Source organism: Myotis myotis, unplaced genomic scaffold (genome assembly GCF_014108235.1).
Source record: "Myotis myotis isolate mMyoMyo1 unplaced genomic scaffold, mMyoMyo1.p scaffold_m19_p_18, whole genome shotgun sequence".
In the NCBI taxonomy this organism is placed as follows: domain Eukaryota; kingdom Metazoa; phylum Chordata; class Mammalia; order Chiroptera; family Vespertilionidae; genus Myotis; species Myotis myotis.
This window is the reverse complement of record NW_023416322.1, coordinates 31,364,066-31,383,454: the sequence shown is the minus strand read 5'-3', so window position 1 is coordinate 31,383,454 and position 19,389 is coordinate 31,364,066. Positions and strand designations below refer to the sequence as shown.

Below are 19,389 nucleotides of genomic sequence, written 5' to 3'. Positions count from 1 at the left end.
AAAGGATGAAACTAGATCACCAACTCACACCATACACAAAAATAAACTCAAAATGGATAAAAGACTTAAACGTAAGACAGGAAACCATAAAAATACTAGAGGAATCCACAGGCAGCGAAATCGCAAACATATGCCGAAGAAATTTCTTCTCTGATAATGCTCCTAGGGCAATGGAAACTAAAGAGAAAATAAACAAATGGGACTACATCAAAATAAAAAGCTTTTGCACAGCAAAGGAAACCATCAACAAAACAACAAGAAGACCCACTACATGGGAGAACATATTTGCCAATGATACCACCGATAAGGGTTTAATTTCCAACATTTACAGGGATCTCATGAAACTTAACAAAAGGAAGATAAACAATCCAATAAAAAAATGGGCAACGGACCTAGATAGACACTTCTCGAAAGAGGACATACAGAAGGCTGAAAGACATATGAAAACCTGCTCAAAGTCACTAATTATACGAGAGATGCAAATCAAAACGACGATGCGTTATCATCTCACACCTGTCAGAATGGCTATCATCAACAAATCAACAAACAACAAGTGTTGGAGAGGATGTGGAGAAAAAGGAACCCTTCTGCACTGCTGGTGGGAATGCAGACTGGTGCAGCCACTGTGGAGAACAGTATGGAGCTACCTCAGAAGACTAAAAATGGAACTCCCATTTGACCCAGTGATCCCACTACTAGGAATATATCCCAAGAAACCAGAAACGCCAATCAGAAAGGATATATGCACCCCTATGTTCATAGCAGCACAATTCACCATAGCTAAGATTTGGAAACAGCCTAAGTGCCCATCAGCAGATGAGTGGATTAGAAAACTGTGGTACATATACACAATGGAATACTATGCTGCGGTAAAAAAAAAGGAACTCTTGCCTTTTGCAACAGCATGGATGGAACTGGAGAGCATTATGCTAAGTGAAATAAGCCAGTCAGAGAAAGATAAATACCACATGATCTCACTCATTTGTGGATTATAGAGAACAACATAGACTGATGAAAAGGGACAGACTCAAAGACTGAGAAACAGCAATCAGGCTATCAATCCCCAGAAGGAAAGTAGGGGAGGGCGGGGGTAAGGGGAAGAGATCAACCGAAGGACTTGTATACATGTATATAAGCCATACCAATGGGCATGGACAACAGGGGGAGGGGAGCATGAGTGTGTGGGGGGGGGAAGTTGGGGGTTAATGGGGGGGATGAGGACACATTTGTAATACCTTAACTAATAATAAAAAAAAAAAAGAAAAAAAAAAAAAAGAAAAACTATAAGGCCCGATGTATGAAATTCGTGCAAGAGTAGGCCTTCACAGCCACAGCGGCTGCCTCATTCCCTCCCTCACAGCTGAGGAAGATGCCTGGATCCCGTGGCTGCAGCCTGGCTTCGTCCTGGAAGGACGTCCAGATGTCCTTCTGGTCTAATTAGCATATTACACTTTTATTATTACAGATTATAAAAGAAATCTTTATAAGGTCTTGAGATGCTGAGTCTTTTTAAGCTTAAAAAACAACTAAACCAAAAACATTGAAGGAGAACCTTCAGAATGACAGCATGAAGAACACCTTGGACTCTCTTCCAGCAAAACCACTATAACTGTTGGTAAGGGCACACAGCAAATGAAAAAAAAAAAAGTTTATCCAAGAAAATCTACTAAACCTCAGTAATAACAGCAAGAGTCTATGGCTTAAATCATAACTTGTTTCCTCCCTGAATCTTTTCAACTCAGCATGATGGTAGCTCCACTCCAGGAAATGATGGGGCTCCTCCTTCCCTAGATCCAAGACATGGGCTGTGATGTCTTTGGAACATTGTTTTCTATCACCTCCCACTCTGAGTTACAAAGACTAAATTCCAGGGGACGGTAGCCAAGATTTGGGGACTTCCTTCTTCCACCCAAATCGGACTTGTGAGTCAAGAGTGACTCTGCCTCAGGTGCAACAGGCCCAGTATACTGGGACCCTGATCACCTTTGCCCCAATCCACCTGTATAGTAGAGGTTCCAGGGTGAAAGAGGCAATTCAAGAAGATTAGAGGTTGTCCAGTATAGCATCGTGTTCATAAAGCAGGTGTGTCACTCCAAGGAAAGCAGACAACCATTCCCATCCCCAGCTCTGGAGCAGTGGCTCAGAGATTTTGGCCAGGCAAAGAAGCAGGCCATGAGAATGGAAAACTGAAATTCTCACCAAAGTAACCAATTTTATTCAGAGCAGAGTTGACGTCCAAGCCTCTAAACACTCTAGAAAATAAGGGAGTTTTTGTTGGCAAGCAATTAAGAAGAGCCTGTTGATCCATGAGAACAACGTGCAGGACAGCTAATTTATCCCAGAAAACCAAGGAAAGTGAAAGTAAGTAGAGCCCTACTGGTTCAGAACAAACCTCAAAGACAGGCCTCAAACACTACCCTTACAGCTTTAGCCAGTTTGGCTCAGTGAATAGAGCGTTGGCCTGTGGACTGAAGGGTACCGGGTTCGATTCTGGTCAAGGGCATTTGCCTTGGGTGCAGGCGCGATCCCAGGCCCTGGTTAGGGTTAATGAGGGAGGCAACCAATCGCTGTGTCTCTCTCACATCGATGTTTCTCTCTGTGTGTCCCTCACCTTCCTTTCCACTCTCTCTAAAAATCAATGGAAAAATAGCCTCGGGTGAGGCTTAACAAAAGAAAATTAAAAAATAGAAACCACGCTTGCAAAAGTATCTGGATCTAATTAGATCAGATTATGAAACAATTTATGTCCCAGAACATTATCAAAAACAGTAGAGCATCAGTAGAGCTGATGTCCGTCAGGTGTGATACCAGTAGAGGAAGACAACTCAACAGAGAAAGGGACAACCAGAGAGAGCTCTGCTGAAACTACTGTCATCCAGGGCAACCAAATACATGCCCAAGGCTGAGCCCACTAAGGAGTAACACCTCAGGCTCAGGCTTCAGGGGAAATAGGCCACAATAAAACAGTCTCTCCAAACCACTAAACACATAAACAACAGCAGCAACAAACCCCGGGAGAGGGGAGGGGAAAGGATCACTATTCGGAGTTGCTATAATATGTTATCTAAAACGACAGATTTTCAGCAAAAAAACATAAGACATGGGAATGAGCAGAAAATTGTTATTCATACACAATAAATTAAGCAAGAAACAGAAACATCTTATAAGAGAGCCAGAGATTGAACTTAAGTAAACTTTAAAGCTGCTATTACAGCTATATTTAAAGGAGAACATGCTTAAAGAATTAAAGGAAGGTGTGATAATGTCATACCAAATACAGAATGTCAATAATAGAAGTTATTTTTTAAAATAACAATATGGAAACTTTAGAGTTAAAAAATACACTAAGTGAAATAAAATATTTACTAGAAGGAATTGGTCATCTATTTAAACTGGCAGAAGAGAGAATCATCAAACTTGAGATAAATCAATAGACATTATGCAATCTGAAGAACAAAAATTCAAAAAATGAATTAAAAAAAGTGAACAGAGCCACAAAAATGTGGGACACCATTAAGCTCACCAACATATGTTTAATGTGAGAACCAGAAGGAAAGGAGAGAAACATAAAGCATAGTTAAAATAATACTGAAAATTTCCCAAATTTTATGAAACACAACTAAACTGTCAAAAAGATCAACAAACTTAAAGTAGATAAACACAAAGAGATCCACAGTCAGACACATCTTAGTAAACATGTTTAAAGGAAAAGATGAAGAGAAATTCTTGAAAACAGCAAGAGATAAATGACTCATCACTTACAAAGACCCTCATAATGACATAGGCCTTCTCATAAAAAAATAAAAATTAAAAACAACAACAAAAAACCAAAGGAGGTCAGGAGGCATAGAATGGCATTTTCCAAATGCTGAAAAGAAAAAGAAAAAAAAAAGGACCTGGGTCAAAGATGCACATAAAGTTCAATGGAAGATAATTGAGAGTCCAGAAGTAAGCCCATCAATGTATGGTCATTTGACTTTGGCAAGGTGTCAAGACATTTCACGGAGAAAACAATAGTTGTTTCAAGGAACAGTATTAGGGCAACTGAAGATCCACAAGTAAAAGAATGATCTACAATATTCAAAAAATATGACATTAAAAAATTCAAATGCATCAAGAACCTAACTGACAAGTTAAAACTATAAAACTCTTAGAAGAAAATATACAAAAAGTCTCCATGACCTTGTAGGGAAACACAATCTTAACTTCCATAGCACCCATCTTTAGAAGGAAACCAGTCTAAGGGGAGAGAAAGAACCTCTGACCTTTGAGTATACCTGGTCTCAATTGAAACATTACATTTCTTGGAGATATAAGATGCTTTTGTTTGAGAACTTATATGTAGATAGAATGGTAGTTATCTGTTACTTTGGCCAACAATCAACTCCATACTTGTTAGTATATTAGGTAACTTGGAGGGTATAAACAGTGTGTGTAGTGTTTGAGCTTACTCTTATTCCTAAAACCAAAGGAGATATATTCCTCTTCTAACTTCCTGGAATAGCTCTTTGGATGACCCCTCACAGGACTTTGAATCTTGAGTGATTAATTAGAGACATAGTGACATCTAGAGGTCATACTGATCACAGCAGTGGTGAAGTGTGAACTACCCTTATTCTCTTGATGGATTCCAACTCTCTGGTCCACCAGACACTTGCGTTTTTTCATAGATTAAAATGTATATATGACTTATCAGCCACTTATCCAGTTCTTATTAAGATTACCAAGGTGTAATAACTCAAAGAACATTAACAATGATTAAATCTTATGAAATTTGCTATTTTAAAAATCTTTGATGATAAAGCAAGACTTCTTTACAAAATATAGAGATGAAATATTTGACTTGAAAATTTGGACTTGGGCCTCAAGAAAAGGGAGAAGTTAGTGATATTTTTTAAGTTCCAGGTTTTTTTTTTCTTATGGATTTGAAATTTTTATGATAGTTGCCATATTCAATATGCATATTTCTAGTTAGAAGTAACTAATACTCATGGTCTGTTTTTAGAAAGTTCATAATTTCTAAACATTTTTTTTTACTGAAGGAGAAAGCAATCTGGGGATGAGTAGGAAGAATATCACGAAGAGAAAAAGGAGACCAATAGAGCATAGGATACATATCTGTCTTCCTGTCATGCCCCAGGCACTGGAAAGCCCAGAGGCTAAGGCACTGTGTTAGACACCAGTGTTAGGCACTGGGAGACACCAGGAGGTGGCACTCAGGCAGGTACATAGGACTCTTCTCAGAAATAGTGTCAGAGGAGGAGCCAGAGCCATTTTTCTCTCCCCTCCTTCCATGCCCACCAGGTAACTAGCACATATTTGATGTCCAGGGTCTCCTGGCAGCATAAGAATGGACAGTAGTGAAAAGAATATTGGGACACAAGCAGGCAAGAAAGAGTCTACAATGGGGTGGTGAGCAGATTCTTTGTTTTATTGTTTTGTTTGAGCAAGCAGAATGCAAGGAGGTCAGCTAGGGAATGAGTTACAGTCTGTAGTTTGGGTATCCCAAGACAGACAATAAATTTGGTGTAAGAGGAATAGAGTTTGGGGAGAGGATTCTGGCTTCTGAATCCCAGGACAGAAGGCCTGGTATCAGCTCTAATGACCGGCAGAAGTGGAAGGAATTGTGTTCGTGGGGACTCTCAGAGTCTTGAAAGCAAGCAATGCTGGTTCAGGGCCCAGGTGGCCAGGAGAGACAGAACTGAGACCAGACATGTTCACCTTTCCCAGAAGATGTATAATAAGAGACAACAGTGGAGAACAAGTTGGGGAGCAGACTGTTTTATTGTTTCCCTTCAAGAAGGGGCCAGCCAAAGAAATAATCTGGGGTTCCCAGGGCAAGCTGCAAAGGTGGGATCAGAGGTCGGGAGATGAGATGTTCGAAGAGGACACAGATTTCTGGATTCCCAGTCAGAAGAATCTTCCAGAACAGAACTTGAAATCTTCACTAAAATGTCTCAGCAACACAGGCAGGCCCAAGGAAGATGGTCTTGCTCCTTTAGTGCCTCTGATGCTGCTCTTCTTGGCTCAGGGTCCACTTTAGCAGCAGCCTCCAGAGGACTGGCCACAGCCCCCTCCATAGCTGGAGCCCCCTCCACAGCAGCCTCCAGAGGACTGACCATAGCCCCCTCCATAGCTGGAGCCCCCTCCGCAGCAGCCTCCAGAGGACTGACCATAGCCCCCTCCATAGCTGGAGCCCCCTCCGCAGCAGCCTCCTGAGGACTGACCATAGCCCCCTCCATAGCTGGAGCCCCCTCCGCAGCAGCCTCCTGAGGACTGACTACTGCTCCCTCCGCAGCAGCTGGAGCCCCCTCCAGAGCCCCCTCCGCAGCAGCTGGAGCCCCCTGAGCTGCAGCAGTCAGACCTTCTGTGTCTGAAGCGGTGAGACCTGCGGGGCTTGTGGTGGCTCAGGCAGCAGCCACCACCCCCAGAGCTGCAGCAGCCACCACCCCCAGAGCTACAGCAGCCACCACCCCCAGAGCCACAGCAGCCCCCAGAGCTGACACTGCAGCAAGAAGAGACTGGAGGGCACTTGGGGGAACACTTAGGAGGGCATTTTGGGGTGCAGCACTTGGGAGGGCACTTGGGGACGCACTGCTGGCTCTGCTGGCAGGACATCTCGTTGGGCAGGAGGATAGGCGTTCAGGAGCTGAGAGAAAGTCAGAGCACAAGTTAGTCCCCAACATAGAGACCTTCCCTACTATCTTTTTACCATAATTTCTTTTTTACTCTACATTTCTGAAGCCTGTTCAAGATAAGTCATTAAAAAATGATCTCTGATGTAGTTTGTCATTTGAGCCTCAAGAGTTTTTACTGAAATAGTTATAGATGAACTTCTTTTAACAAAGCAAGACATAGAGAACGAATATTTAACAAGCTTGCCCAGAGCTAGTGCGAAAGCTAGTGAAGGCAAAATTGGCATTTACAGTCTGACTCAAGTCCACTCTGCACCACTCAGAAGTTTGGAAATGTCCAATCTAGGACTCAGTTTAGAGCTGCAGAGCTCTTTGTTAAGGAAGAAATAAGAATTTCCACCTGGCTGGTGTGGCTCAGTGGTTGAGCGCCAACCCATGAACCAGGAGGTCATGGTTGATTCCTAGTCAGGGCACATGCTCAGGTTATGGGTTTCACCCCCAGTAGGGGGCGTGCAGGAGGCAGCCAATCAATGATTCTCTTTCATCATTGATGTTTCTTCTATCTCTCCCTCTCCCTTCCTCTCTCTCTAAAAAACAATCAATAAAAACATATTTTAAAAATAATTTTCTTTTGCAGGAACTTCCCATATACTAGTAGCTTTTCACAACACATATTATTATGTCATATTATATATTAAAAATATGATTATCCCATATAATTATACATGTGTATATATGTATACATACATTTCAGTTAAACAGCTCATAGGATTACTCTTTGCAATTTTAAGCTATTATTTTAAATGGAGAAGTGATATGAGCTGGGATGTAAACCTAGGTTTGCTGGCCCAGTGAACCGAGGCCGAGCTATACACTGTCTACAATACACAGACTCTTCTATCTTTCATGGTAGCACCATGAACTTCAACTTGCTAGTCACTATTCAACTTTGGGGCTTCTGGCTCAGATGCCTAGACAGCACTCCTCACCAACCTAAGGACATTGGAACTCTGTGTTTATGAAGCCCCAAATATGCTTCCTCTGCTCCCACTCTTTGAGAATCACTGTGACCCCAGTACGGCTCTGGCAAGGGACAGAGTTCATTTCTCCCAGGTAAACTCTTCCTTCTAAGGAAGATTGTTTTAACTTGCTTAAAATTGAGAAATTAAAAAACATGCAAAACTAATTTAACTATAGCTCAAACACACAGAATCATTCGGGCGCTTCCAATCTCTCTGGCCTCACAGCTCACCTTTTTTCATCAGAATTTCTACACTTTTATTCCATTCCCTGCTCTCCTCATCCCCCTCCACTCCCCCAAGATCCTGCCCATCTGTCCACATGCTCTGGTGAGCGATCCTCTATGATAGGCCCTGCTCCATTCCCAGTGGACACTTACCAGGTGCACAAGCAGCACAGGGTCTGTCACTACCTCAGGAGGGAGTGGATGGAGATGCTCCATCCCCACGGCCCTTTTATGCTGGGCTTGAGCTCTGCCTCAGTGAGTGAGACAGGGCCTGGGCATGAGAGGACCGCCTCCTGCCACGCACATGGTGCTGTGACAGGTGATGACTGTCAGCTACTCCCCTGTCTCCCTCCATGGGGCTCAGGACAGCTGCTGCTGGATTCAGAATAGGACTGTTTAGAGATGGGGTGAAGGAGAATTCCTACCATCATCTGCCTCCTTATTATTCTTAGCAGTCCCTGCCTCTCAGTTCTCTTTCTGGGAGCTTGGTTCCCCAAACCTTCCACTTCCTCCTGCAATGTTAATTCATTAGCCCCAGCCCTCCGTGTTAAACAAAGAAATATAGATGCTTCCAAACTTTTTCACATGGTCTAGTCAGTTTACTGTTATGATTCAGTGTATCTGTGTTCTGAGTAATTAGATGTCTATTTACTTCTTTTTCAGAAAAACAAAAACAAAAACATGCTTATTTCAGTTTCCTTAATCTAAACTTGGATATGTCAATCAGTATTTTTTTCAAGTACAGTTGATATTTAATATCTATAATAATAAAGGCATAATATGCTAATTAGACCAGACATCCTTCCAGAGGACCTTCGATACGAAACCGGGGCTGTGAGGTAAGCCTGGGCCCGGATGCCTGCTGCTAGCCAGAGGGAAGCCCGGGTCCCGGGTGCCAGAGGGAAGCCAATGCCGGCAGCCGGGGGAAGGAAGGCCTACACTTGCATTAATTTCGTGCATCCGGCCTTTAGTTACATTACTGGTATATTGGTCTCAGGTGTGCAGCATAGTGGTTAGACTAATTTAGGAAGGGGTAAATCTAGTACCCACCCAGCACCACACATAGTTATTAAAATATGATTGACTATATTCCCTATGATGTACTTTACATCCCTGTGCCTATTTTGAAACTGCCAATTATACTTCTTTCTCCCTTCACTTTTCTTACCCAGTCCCCCAAACACCCTCCCTTCTGTCAACCATCAGTTTGTTCCCTGTATCTATGAGACTGTTTCTGTTTTGTTTGTTATTTGTATTGCTTTTTAGATTCCACACATAAGTGAAATCATACAGTTTTTGCCTTTGTGTTATTTAGCTCATAATACCCTCTAGGTCCATCCATGTTGCCACAAATAGTATGATTTCATTTTTATGTCTTTTGATTGGAGTACTTAATACATGTGATAGGTACATAGTCATTGCCATTTAATTATTCATATTTATGTTTCTTTTTTTCTTTTCTTTTCCTAAAGAAGTCCCTTTAATATTTCTTGTAATACTAGTCTGGTGGTGATGGATTTCATTCACTTTTTATTGTCTGGGATGTGTGAGTATGTTGCTAAGTGCGATGTATGCATTTGGTGTGTGTTGTGTGGCGCTCAGATTCCAAAGTACATTTACCTCTTAAAATCAACTCAAGCTTGGAAAAATTTCTTAGAAGTTAGGTTTGTGGCTCTGGAGCCAGACACACCTGGCATAAATTCTAACTCTGAAACTTATTAATTATATGATTTGGGGGACATTGTTTATTCTCTGCCTCAGTTTCCTCATTTGTGAGATAGTGATTTCAATAACCTCTACGTCATGAATTTGTTAGGTGTATTAACTACAATAACACACATGAAGCTCGCAGGACGTTGCATCTCACATTTTGTGCACACCAAAAGCTATCATCATCATAGGAATCACTATTATTTTTGTTAATCACCTTCAGGATGCATGCTGTGGCAACCAACAGATTATTTTTGTCACGCGTGAAGCCAGGATTAAATGAACCTTAGAGTTTACAAATAGTTTTCCGTATGACTTAGGCCATCAGCATAAGACCTAGGTTATGCAGACATACATGAGTAGGATACATAACCCTGCAGAGGTCTGGCCCTATGTGGCCTGAGCATGCCTCCTGTCTTTCTGCTCAGGCTGTCACAAAATGTTTAGTTATAAGGGTGTGGTCAGGATATCAATTCCTTGGCTCACATATATAAGTAAGTCTTACTCAACAACAGAGCATTGATTCTTAGGATAACTGGCCTGAGAGATCATATGGTCCATGACGCCATGAATCTGCTACCCAAATCATCAATCAACCTGATTTATATCTGGGTGATAAGTTGGTAGCACATTTGAAACCTCAAAAGATTCGTTTGCTTGCTTTGTCTGTGTGAAGTCAATAGCCGGAGTTCAAGTCAAAAAGAACATTTTTATTAGGCAAATAATTGGCTTTCTAGGTCTTCTGTTGACAGGGATGGATAGGAAGTGAACATGACTGAGATCTAGAGTAGAAATACTAGGCAAATCTAAAGTAAGGCAATCTGCCTCACACAGGAACATTAAAGAAATAACAGTGATCATTTCTTTTCCAATTTATTTTGACTCTGTCTCTCTGATTTGGGAAATGTGGAGAAGGACCCAACTCTTGCCTCAGGGAATGGGATGGAAATTAGACCAGCTTTGTCACCAAGCAAAGGTTTCCAGTTCGCTGTAAATGTGGGTCAAATGAGGTATGAATGCTTCCTGTGACCAGGCATGAATCACATTAGAGAGGCTAACTGATCTGGAGCCATTTTGTCCCTCGTCTAAGAGAAAGTTGTAGAACCAGCTCTGACCTTGGAGTGTCCTGCCATGGGCAGGGCAGCACCCATGTCATAGATAAAGGGAAAACACTGAAATGCCCATGAGAGGGTTCGTCAGAAACTTGATTCTGCTGTCTACTTTCATCCATTATCGGTAGAAAATTGCATCCACCTGTGAGACTGTGCCCCTTCCCCCTAATCCTCATGCTGGGGTCAGAGAATACATTTAGAAAACTGGGAGAGAGAGAAATGTCCGGCATGAAACCCACAGGACTGACAAATATGCCATTAAATAAGTGTTGTATTGTGACTGTTTATCAGACTGAATATTCTAATTTCCAAACTGAGATCAGGTTAAGGATTTAAAATGACAAAATTTCTTTCTATTACTTGAAAAGGACCATAAAACCACTAGGTCTCCCCAAGTGTTCATTTAGTAATAAGAAGACCATCCTATTGAGTAAAATTTTTTAAGAACAGTAGCATAGCCCTGACTGGTTTGGCTCAGTGGATAGAGCGTTGGCCTGTGGACCCAAGGGTTCCAGGTTTGATTCCAGTCATGGGCGCCAGAAAAAAATAAAAATTAAAAAATAAAATAAAAGAACAGTAGCACATAACAAAAATGTCACATTTTTATTATATCCTACAAGCCAAACTTGGTCACTGTGAGGGTTACAGACAGATCATTTAACACCCACCTCCCTGAGGAAACACTTGGATGGTTAGATAAGTCTTCACAAAAGATAAGATTAGAGGTGGGCCTTCAAGGAGGGATAGAATTGAAAACTGTCCAGAAGGTGGAGAAGAAATTGAAGTGAACTCCAGATAAAGGAAAGAGCAAGTAATGGGGCTAATAATAGCAGTCATAGCAGTAACAGCATTTAAAAAATAACTAGAGGCCCGGTGCATGAGATTTGTGCACTGGATGGGGGAGGGGGCGTCCCTTAGCCCATCCTACACCCTCTCAAAGTCCAGGAGCCCTCAGGGAATGTCCAACTGACGGCTTAGGCCCGCTCCCCAGCTGGACATCCTCAGTGCTGCCATCACCACTGCTGTGCTCCCCAGCCGTGAGCCTGGCTTCTGGCTGAGCAGCGCCCCCACTGTGGGAGCACACTGACCAACAGGGGGCAGCTCTTGCATTGTGCATCTGCACCCTGGGGGGCAGTGTGCATCATAGTGATTGGTTGTTCCACTGTTCGGTTAATTTGCATTAGCCTTTTATTATATAGGATAGTGAAAGATATCCTTTATTGAGACTTAAAGTATTTTAGATACTGAGCTACGATAGTAACTTCTACTCTTTCCCATGTACAAAGGAATCAGGATGGACGAGTGTGGAGAAGCACGGGACTTGGTTGGAAAGTCTGTAAGGAGGATTCCCCAAAAGGTTGGGGGCATCTAAGGGGACCTTGCCAAAGGCGGCAGCCCCTGCTTTGACTTTTCCAACCAAGTCACATGCTTCCCCACAGACAAGTTTCAGTTGTACCTAGCTAAGGGTGACTTGTTCAGTGCAGCGACATGGGGTTCCATGAGGCAGTACAAATGGTGCACCTCAGAAATTAACTTAGGAACACTTTCTGTCAGGTCTTAAATGTAGTATTTAAGAAGCACACACATTACTCGGTAGAGAGCATAAAAGTGATGTTGGGAGTGTGTCTGGGGGGAAAGTGTAGAGAAGTATTGGAGCTGGAAAAGGAAGAAATAGGCAAGATTTTCAGGAAACATAGTACAAGAGTAATTTTTACACCTCATGGTGCCGGGATGCTTGGAACTTAACTAGTTGAGGTGGCGGATAAGAAATATGTATTTTCAAATAGTTTCCTTTTTTCATTGATTTACTCTTGAACGTGTGTGTGTGTGTGTGTGTGTGTGAGAGAGGATGTTTTGACGGGAGTATGTCAGCAGTTAGAGGATGAGTACACAGAGGGAGAGGAACATGGAGGGCAGGGTTAGGGCCCTGAAGGTGGTCAGAAACCCAAGAATTCATATTTATTAAAAATATTTTGAGGCTTGTACAACAATGCGAGGCCCAGATGACACAGGATGAAACAGAGTTAGGAATTTTTGTCTCTCATACGCTTACCCTAACTGAGGACAGAATGACCCTCTGCCTCTGAGGTTCCAAGGCCTCCACCTGCAGAGGATGCATAGAAAAGAACAATGGCCTCCCCAGAAGAAAAACACCCTTGGGAACAAATTGTTAAACAGATTCCTTGTTTTATTGTTTTACATCAGCCAGAGAGCACCGTAAGAAGACAGGACATGATGTGGCTGAAGGGCTTTGGCATGGGCATGTGAGGGCAGCCACAGACATGGGGTCCATGGCCACGGATGGGGATTCAGGAGAGGACTGGAGTTTCTGGAGCTCAAGGAGAATATTGTTTTCAAAAGCTCCCAGTCTCCTTTGGGATCTCTCAGTGTCTGAGGTAGGTCTTCTTGGCTCAGGGTCCACTTCAGCAGCAGCCTCCAGAGGACTGACCATAGCTGGAGCCCCCTCCGCAGCAGCCTCCGGAGGACTGACCATAGCTGGAGCCCCCTCCGCAGCAGCCTCCGGAGGACTGACCATAGCTGGAGCGCCCTCCACAGCAGCCTCCAGAGGACTGACCACTGCCTCCTCCACAGCAGCTGGAGCCCCCTCCAGAGCCCGCTCCGCAGCAGCTGGAGCCCCCTGAGCTGCAGCAGTCAGAGCGTCTGTGTCTGAAGTGGTGAGACCTGCGGGGCCTGTGGTGGCTCAGGCAGCAGCCACCACCCCCAGAGCTACAGCAGCCACCACCCCCAGAGCCACAGCAGCCCCCACCCCCAGAGCCACAGCAGCCCCCAGAGCTGACACTGCAGCAGGAAGACACTGGAGGGCACTTGGGGGGACACTTAGGAGGGCATTTTGGGGTGCAGCACTTGGGAGGGCACTTGGGGACACACTGCTGGCTCTGCTGGCAGGACATCTCGGTGGGCAGGCAGGGGGCTTTCAGGAGCTGAGGGAGAGTCAGACAGCAAGTCAGTCCCACATCAGAGATACCCCTGCCCCTTCCTGTCCTTTCAACATCATTTCTACCAATTACATTTAAATACCCTGCTTCTGATCAATCTGGGAAAACAAATCCCTTCCTCTTTTATCATTTTCTACCCCAGCTCACCCTTTTAGAGTAGGAAGGGATCATCATCTGTTTTATCATTTGGAAAATTGAGTCCAAATGATGTTAAAAAGTGAAAAGCAATTTTTTCACTTATGCCATCCAAATACTGAAATTGTGTACAGAGACTAAGTTAGAACTGAAATATTTCCTTCATGAAGAAAAATGCCCCGTAAAAATCATTTCATATTGGAGAAACTTGTCAGATCAGAATAGAAACCGATGGTGACGATTTCCTGGCTGGCTCACTTTATTGAACAGGAAGCTGATAGGTCCCTGGACTCACAGCCTGGAGCTCTGTTCTTTTCAGAAATACCACCTCTTACCTAATAGCTTAGCCTGGAGATTATTCAACTTCTGTGTTTCTTTCAACTCTGGAGTTTTAACATGCATTCCAAGCCCTGTCCTATACCGGCATGTGTAATAATCCCCCCAAGTGCCTCTGATCTGCTCCGGGTTTTGAGAATCGCTGTCCCCAAATCATGCCTTGCAGAGGTTACAGTGGTATCTTAAAGGTAAACTTTTATTCTGAAACCTCTCAGGGACCTCAGAACAGCCAGAGGTCTCCATCCCTCCTCCTGGGATTCCCACACAGCTGCAGGCCAGTTGGCCCCTCAGAGCATCTGGAGTATTTGCTAGAACCTGTTGCTCTTGCAGTCTTCCTGTCTGCTCCTGGCTCCATCCTTCCGTGCCTGGTCTCTCTCTACTAATATAAAGCCCAACCCCAAGGCCCTGCCTTGCCCTCCTGCTCTGGACTGAGCGACCGTCCGTGGAAGGCCCTGGTCCATTCCCAATGGACACTTACCGAGTTCACAAGCAGCACAGGGTCTATCACCACCTCAGGAGGAAGTGAATGAAGGTTCCCTGGTCCAGAGGCCCTTTTATCTTGGCCTTGGGCTCTGCCCTAGCAAGTGAGACAGGGACTGAGCATGATAGGACTGCCTCCTGCCGCCCACACGGTCCTGTGACAGGTGATCCTTGGCAGCTCCTCCATCACCTCCCTCCATGAAACTCAGGACATCCTCACCATCAATGCTTCCTTCTCCTTACAGCTGCCTGGCTGTCACACCTCCTTCTTGGACTCTGGCCTCCCAAGCCCTCCTGTCCTATTACCTGGATGGCTTTGAACTAAGACTTAAAGAAGCTTCTAAATGCCCAGCTTGTGAAAATCACCTCACTTTTCTCATTCTCAGTTTCTTCAACTTTAAAAATCACTCTCAAAGGTGCCCTGAGGGTCAGCAGAATCATGGAAGGAAAATGTCTAGAGAAGGTCCTGTAACAAAGTAGACCTACAAAAGTGGACTATCCATCTATCCTAAATGGGGATAGGTCTTTTTAATTCACAGCGATTTTCAGGATAGGTGCATCTAATCTATAAACAGCCATTTTTCAACTGAGATCTTTTATGTATTTTCATATACCAGCATCGCTGTAGAGAAGCTAGAGAGAGAACCAGCATTGCCTTATACAGTAGAAGAATTGGTTTCCCAAGGCTCTTACACAGGGGAAGAGCGTGAGCCTCGGATGAGAAGCAGAAAGGAGAAGAGTCAGGGGGTCAAGCCTGGAGCACATGTGGGAGGATCCTGTGGAAATGATCCCCCACCGTGAGTGGAGGAGTCAGGAAGACCTTTCAGAATACGGAGCAGGTGGGAATCCGCAGGAATCTCTAGGGTTATTGCTTTGTTACTACATGGCCACGGGGATCCAGAAGACTTTTTTTATTTGAACATTTTTAGGAGATCAAGATAAAGACTAATCTTAATTTGATATGGAGCAGGTACTTCTGCCATGTTTGCAGGGCAACATGGGGAAAAAAGAAGAACCCAAGTACTTAGAAGGAGGCTAATCACACCTAAGGGTAATTATGGGAAGAAAGTCTCCCTTCAGAAGTGTCCAGAATAATTTTACAGAGTCTGGAATAAGATATGGATTGACTCAATAATATCTCTAAGTCATAATGGGCAAAGGACCAATACCTTGTGAATGTATATCTCTGTGCCATGTGTGTTTTTTTAGACTGATTACATTTGAAAGATTATGAGTCTGTATAAATGCATATAAACATAGACAGATATATAGATATACAAATACACACACATACACAGATATAGAATCCAGCTTTTTACTATTGGCTGCATCAGATCTCTCAAGGTGCATGGCCTTCCCTTAAATTCCACTGCCTTCCATCTGTGTATTTTCCCTTTGATTCTCACCTTCATTGGGATCCAAACGTGTTCTCTCACCACCATTGCCCCTTCCAGAAATCATTAGTCCTGACCTTTAAGGAATCCCCACCCAGGACTTCACAGTGCATTCAGTTTCAAGGACAGCATTTTTGGGCGACATTCAGAGCTCTGTGCAGTATGACCCTGAACAATTTCTGTTTTGCTTCCCAAGAGGAACTGACGTATTAGCTGCACTGCAAACATGGCTCTCCCTACCCTACTCCCATGCCTTATTGCCTGATATTTCCTTGCTGAGACAATTCAAGTCCCACTTTCTCCATTATGCTTTATGTGAAATATTTTACAAATGAGATATTAATAAACACTTTAACAACACACTTGTGCCTTATTCTTATTTTCCATCACCAACTACTGCAAGACATATGGGTAGTTAATAGATTTTTTAAAATCCTTTCACTACGTTAGCATTGACTTTACAGTTTACAAATAGTTATTCCTTATGAACTATGTCATCCTCCTCAGGGACCACATTGTGAGACAGGCACAGAGAGGTATAATGGACACATCACCCTGAAGAAGCAGATCTGTCACTCTCTCAGCAGGCATTGCATTAGCTCAGGTTGTACCAATGGGTTCAGGTATGTGGGTGTGGCCAGGACACACATGCCTAGGCTCACACAGGAGCCCAGCTTCTGATTCCTAGAATGATGGGGTGAAGAGGTCATCTGGTCCATGTCTCTTCATTCAGGCAAAGCAGCACCCGAACTATCAATCTGCTTGGACTTAAGTGATGAATCAGCAGTGTGGCTATAGCCATAGGATTTGGACTGAAATCTCATACATTTTCATTTAAGATGGGTGTAGGACTAACCTTTGGCCTTGGATATTAGTTATCAATGACTTTGAAACCATTTAAGAAACATTTTTGACTAGCAAAGGCTTTCTCATGTCAACTATTCATCCTAGGGGTCCATCTCTACATTGTCATTTTCTCATCTCAGAAGACTGGGGTGGGGGAGGCACAGCTGAGATCTTATAAGAAGTAATTCAGGCCTAGTTAATTTTCTTCTGTGTGTTCCACTCTCCTTTCTGAGCTACAAAGTAACACTCTTACAAATTTTAGGGTTTTTTTCCTCCCAGCAAATCTTTTAGTTATATAATATGAACAAAACCCCTAAAATATATAGAAAATATAAATGATTGTTGATTGATAATTAAGTAGGAGAAAGTATTTTAAGAATGGTACAAACCACATGGTATATAGAGAAATGAATTGATAAATTAAACTACATATGAATTAAATTTTATATAGTATAAAGTATCACATATAAAGCAAAAAGACAAATCAACTAGAGAAAAACAAACACATGCTTATTAAGGAAATGCCATATCTAATACATAAAGCTATCTTACAAATCCAAAAATAAATGATCATACAAAGACATAATGGATAAAGGATACAGATCTCTCTCTCTCTCTTTTCTTCTCTCACTCTCCCCCTCACATACACACACATTCACACATTGTGTTAGAGTTCTTCAGAGAAACAGAGCCAATAAAACATATGCCCATATAGGCAGAGGTTTATTTTAAGGATTTGGCTCACACAGTTGTAGGAGGGGGCAAGTTCAAATCTGCAGACCAAGCTGGCAGGCTGGAGACTCAGGGGAGAGTTGATGTTACAGCTTGATTCTCAAGGCTGGTGTTTAACTGAAAATCTGGGTAACATGGCCTACCCAAGTTAACACATAAAATTAACCATCATAGCTCACCTTTTGTCAATTTGATACCCATAGGCCTTTAAATCACATTTAATCTCCAAATAAAAACTGACAAGGTCACACTTCCAGTTACCATGATAAAATTATCCTGAGTATAATTTTATATTTCAAAGGAGGTTGTGAAATCCTTAAACCTAGTGGCCTGTTGCACGAATTTGTGCACATTGAAAGGAAATTAATTAGAAGAAACATTTTAATATTTCTATTCACCCTTTCTAATAGAAGTGTCAATCACATTTATGGTTGACAATTATAGATTGAAACACAAGCATATGATTGGTATCATATATGCATGAGTCAACTTAGCCTTTTTATAGATATGGAATAAACTTGCTTCATTAGACCTGCTTTTTGATTTAGCTAAACATTTTCCAGCCCAGTAAAGCACCCCAATCTCTCTTTCAGGTAATTGTCAACAGCACAGCAGTAAATATCAACACAAAGCAGATTATTATTGTAGCTCACACAGGGAGAACAATGGGTAAAATATTTAACTGCAGCAGTGTTTGACTATATTCTGAGCAGTGAGATAACCTAAAGTCATTTCCAAGATCCACTATTTTTTACTTCTTTTCAGTTGAGTCAAGTTTCTAAGCTTTCTAAATCTCCATTTTCCAGCTAGTGAAAAGAAAATAGGATTCCACTGAGTCTCCTATCTATCTACTCCAGGACTTCTGTGAGCATCAAATGAGATGAGGTATGGGAAAATGCTTCACAGACATTTGGTTAAAGTGTGAAATTTTTGCACCTGGCTATAAAGCAAGTCGTGTTCCTTGGCTGAAGAAACTGCAAGGAAGCTAGTTGCTAAGCAGAGGAAGTCGGGCGTTGCTATGTGATGTCATTACCTGGAGAGACAGTTAACCTATGAGCCTTTTATGTATATATAGATACCCTGTAACTTATATACTTTGATGTAAAGTTGAATAATACTTAAGTTCATTAGACAATGCAGCTTATGTTATACTAGAGGCCTGGTGCATGAAATTCGTGCACTTGGGGGGGGGGTCCCTCAGTTCAGCTTGCACCCTCTTACAATCAAACATCCTTAAACTGCCACAGAGGCAGGAAAGGTTCCCACCACCACTACTGCACTGGCCAGCAGTGAGCCTGGCTTCTGGATGAGCGGTGGCCTCCTGTGGGTGTGCACTGACTACAAGGGGGTAGCTCCTGCATTGAGCATCTTCCCCCTGGTGGTCAATGCATTTCATAGCGACCGGTCATTCTGCGGTTCAGTAGATTTGCATATTACCCTTTTATTATATAGGATGATAAGGGAATAGGAATGGAGGGGAAACAAAAATACTTGAGACACAAATACATACATATTCATAACAAAACAAGAAAGAGATTCTCATATTAATTACAGTCTTGGTTGTGGTTCTTTTTACCTGGCAGGTTGACCCAACATTCATTCCTGAAGGTTCTTGACAATTAGTATTGGATTTGAATTACAGTTTTCCATTGATTTTAATCACAGAACATGGTACTACTAAGAGACATCTTAAGGGATCTTCTGTATTCCAGACATGTTCTTCCTCACCCACATTGTGAAATAGAAGTCCAATTTCCCCTTAGTAATCAAGATCAATTACTCCATCATGCACAGTAACTTCCTTCT

The 19,389-nt window shown here is 42.7% G+C and overlaps 2 long non-coding RNA genes across 2 annotated transcripts; both read right to left on the bottom strand.

Moving 5' to 3' along the window:
* Nucleotides 1-5,765: 5,765 nt before the first annotated feature.
* LOC118673155 lies at nt 5,766-8,094 on the bottom strand. The gene is made up of 2 exons (XR_004973320.1): nt 8,035-8,094; nt 5,766-6,649 (listed from the first exon to the last, which is right to left on the bottom strand). It is a non-coding gene; the product is annotated as an uncharacterized LOC118673155 (long non-coding RNA).
* Nucleotides 8,095-12,870: 4,776 nt separating this feature from the next.
* On the bottom strand, nt 12,871-14,720 carry LOC118673533. Its single transcript, XR_004973397.1, has 2 exons — nt 14,610-14,720; nt 12,871-13,645 (listed from the first exon to the last, which is right to left on the bottom strand). It is a non-coding gene; the product is annotated as an uncharacterized LOC118673533 (long non-coding RNA).
* Between the last annotated feature and the right edge of the window lie 4,669 nt (nt 14,721-19,389).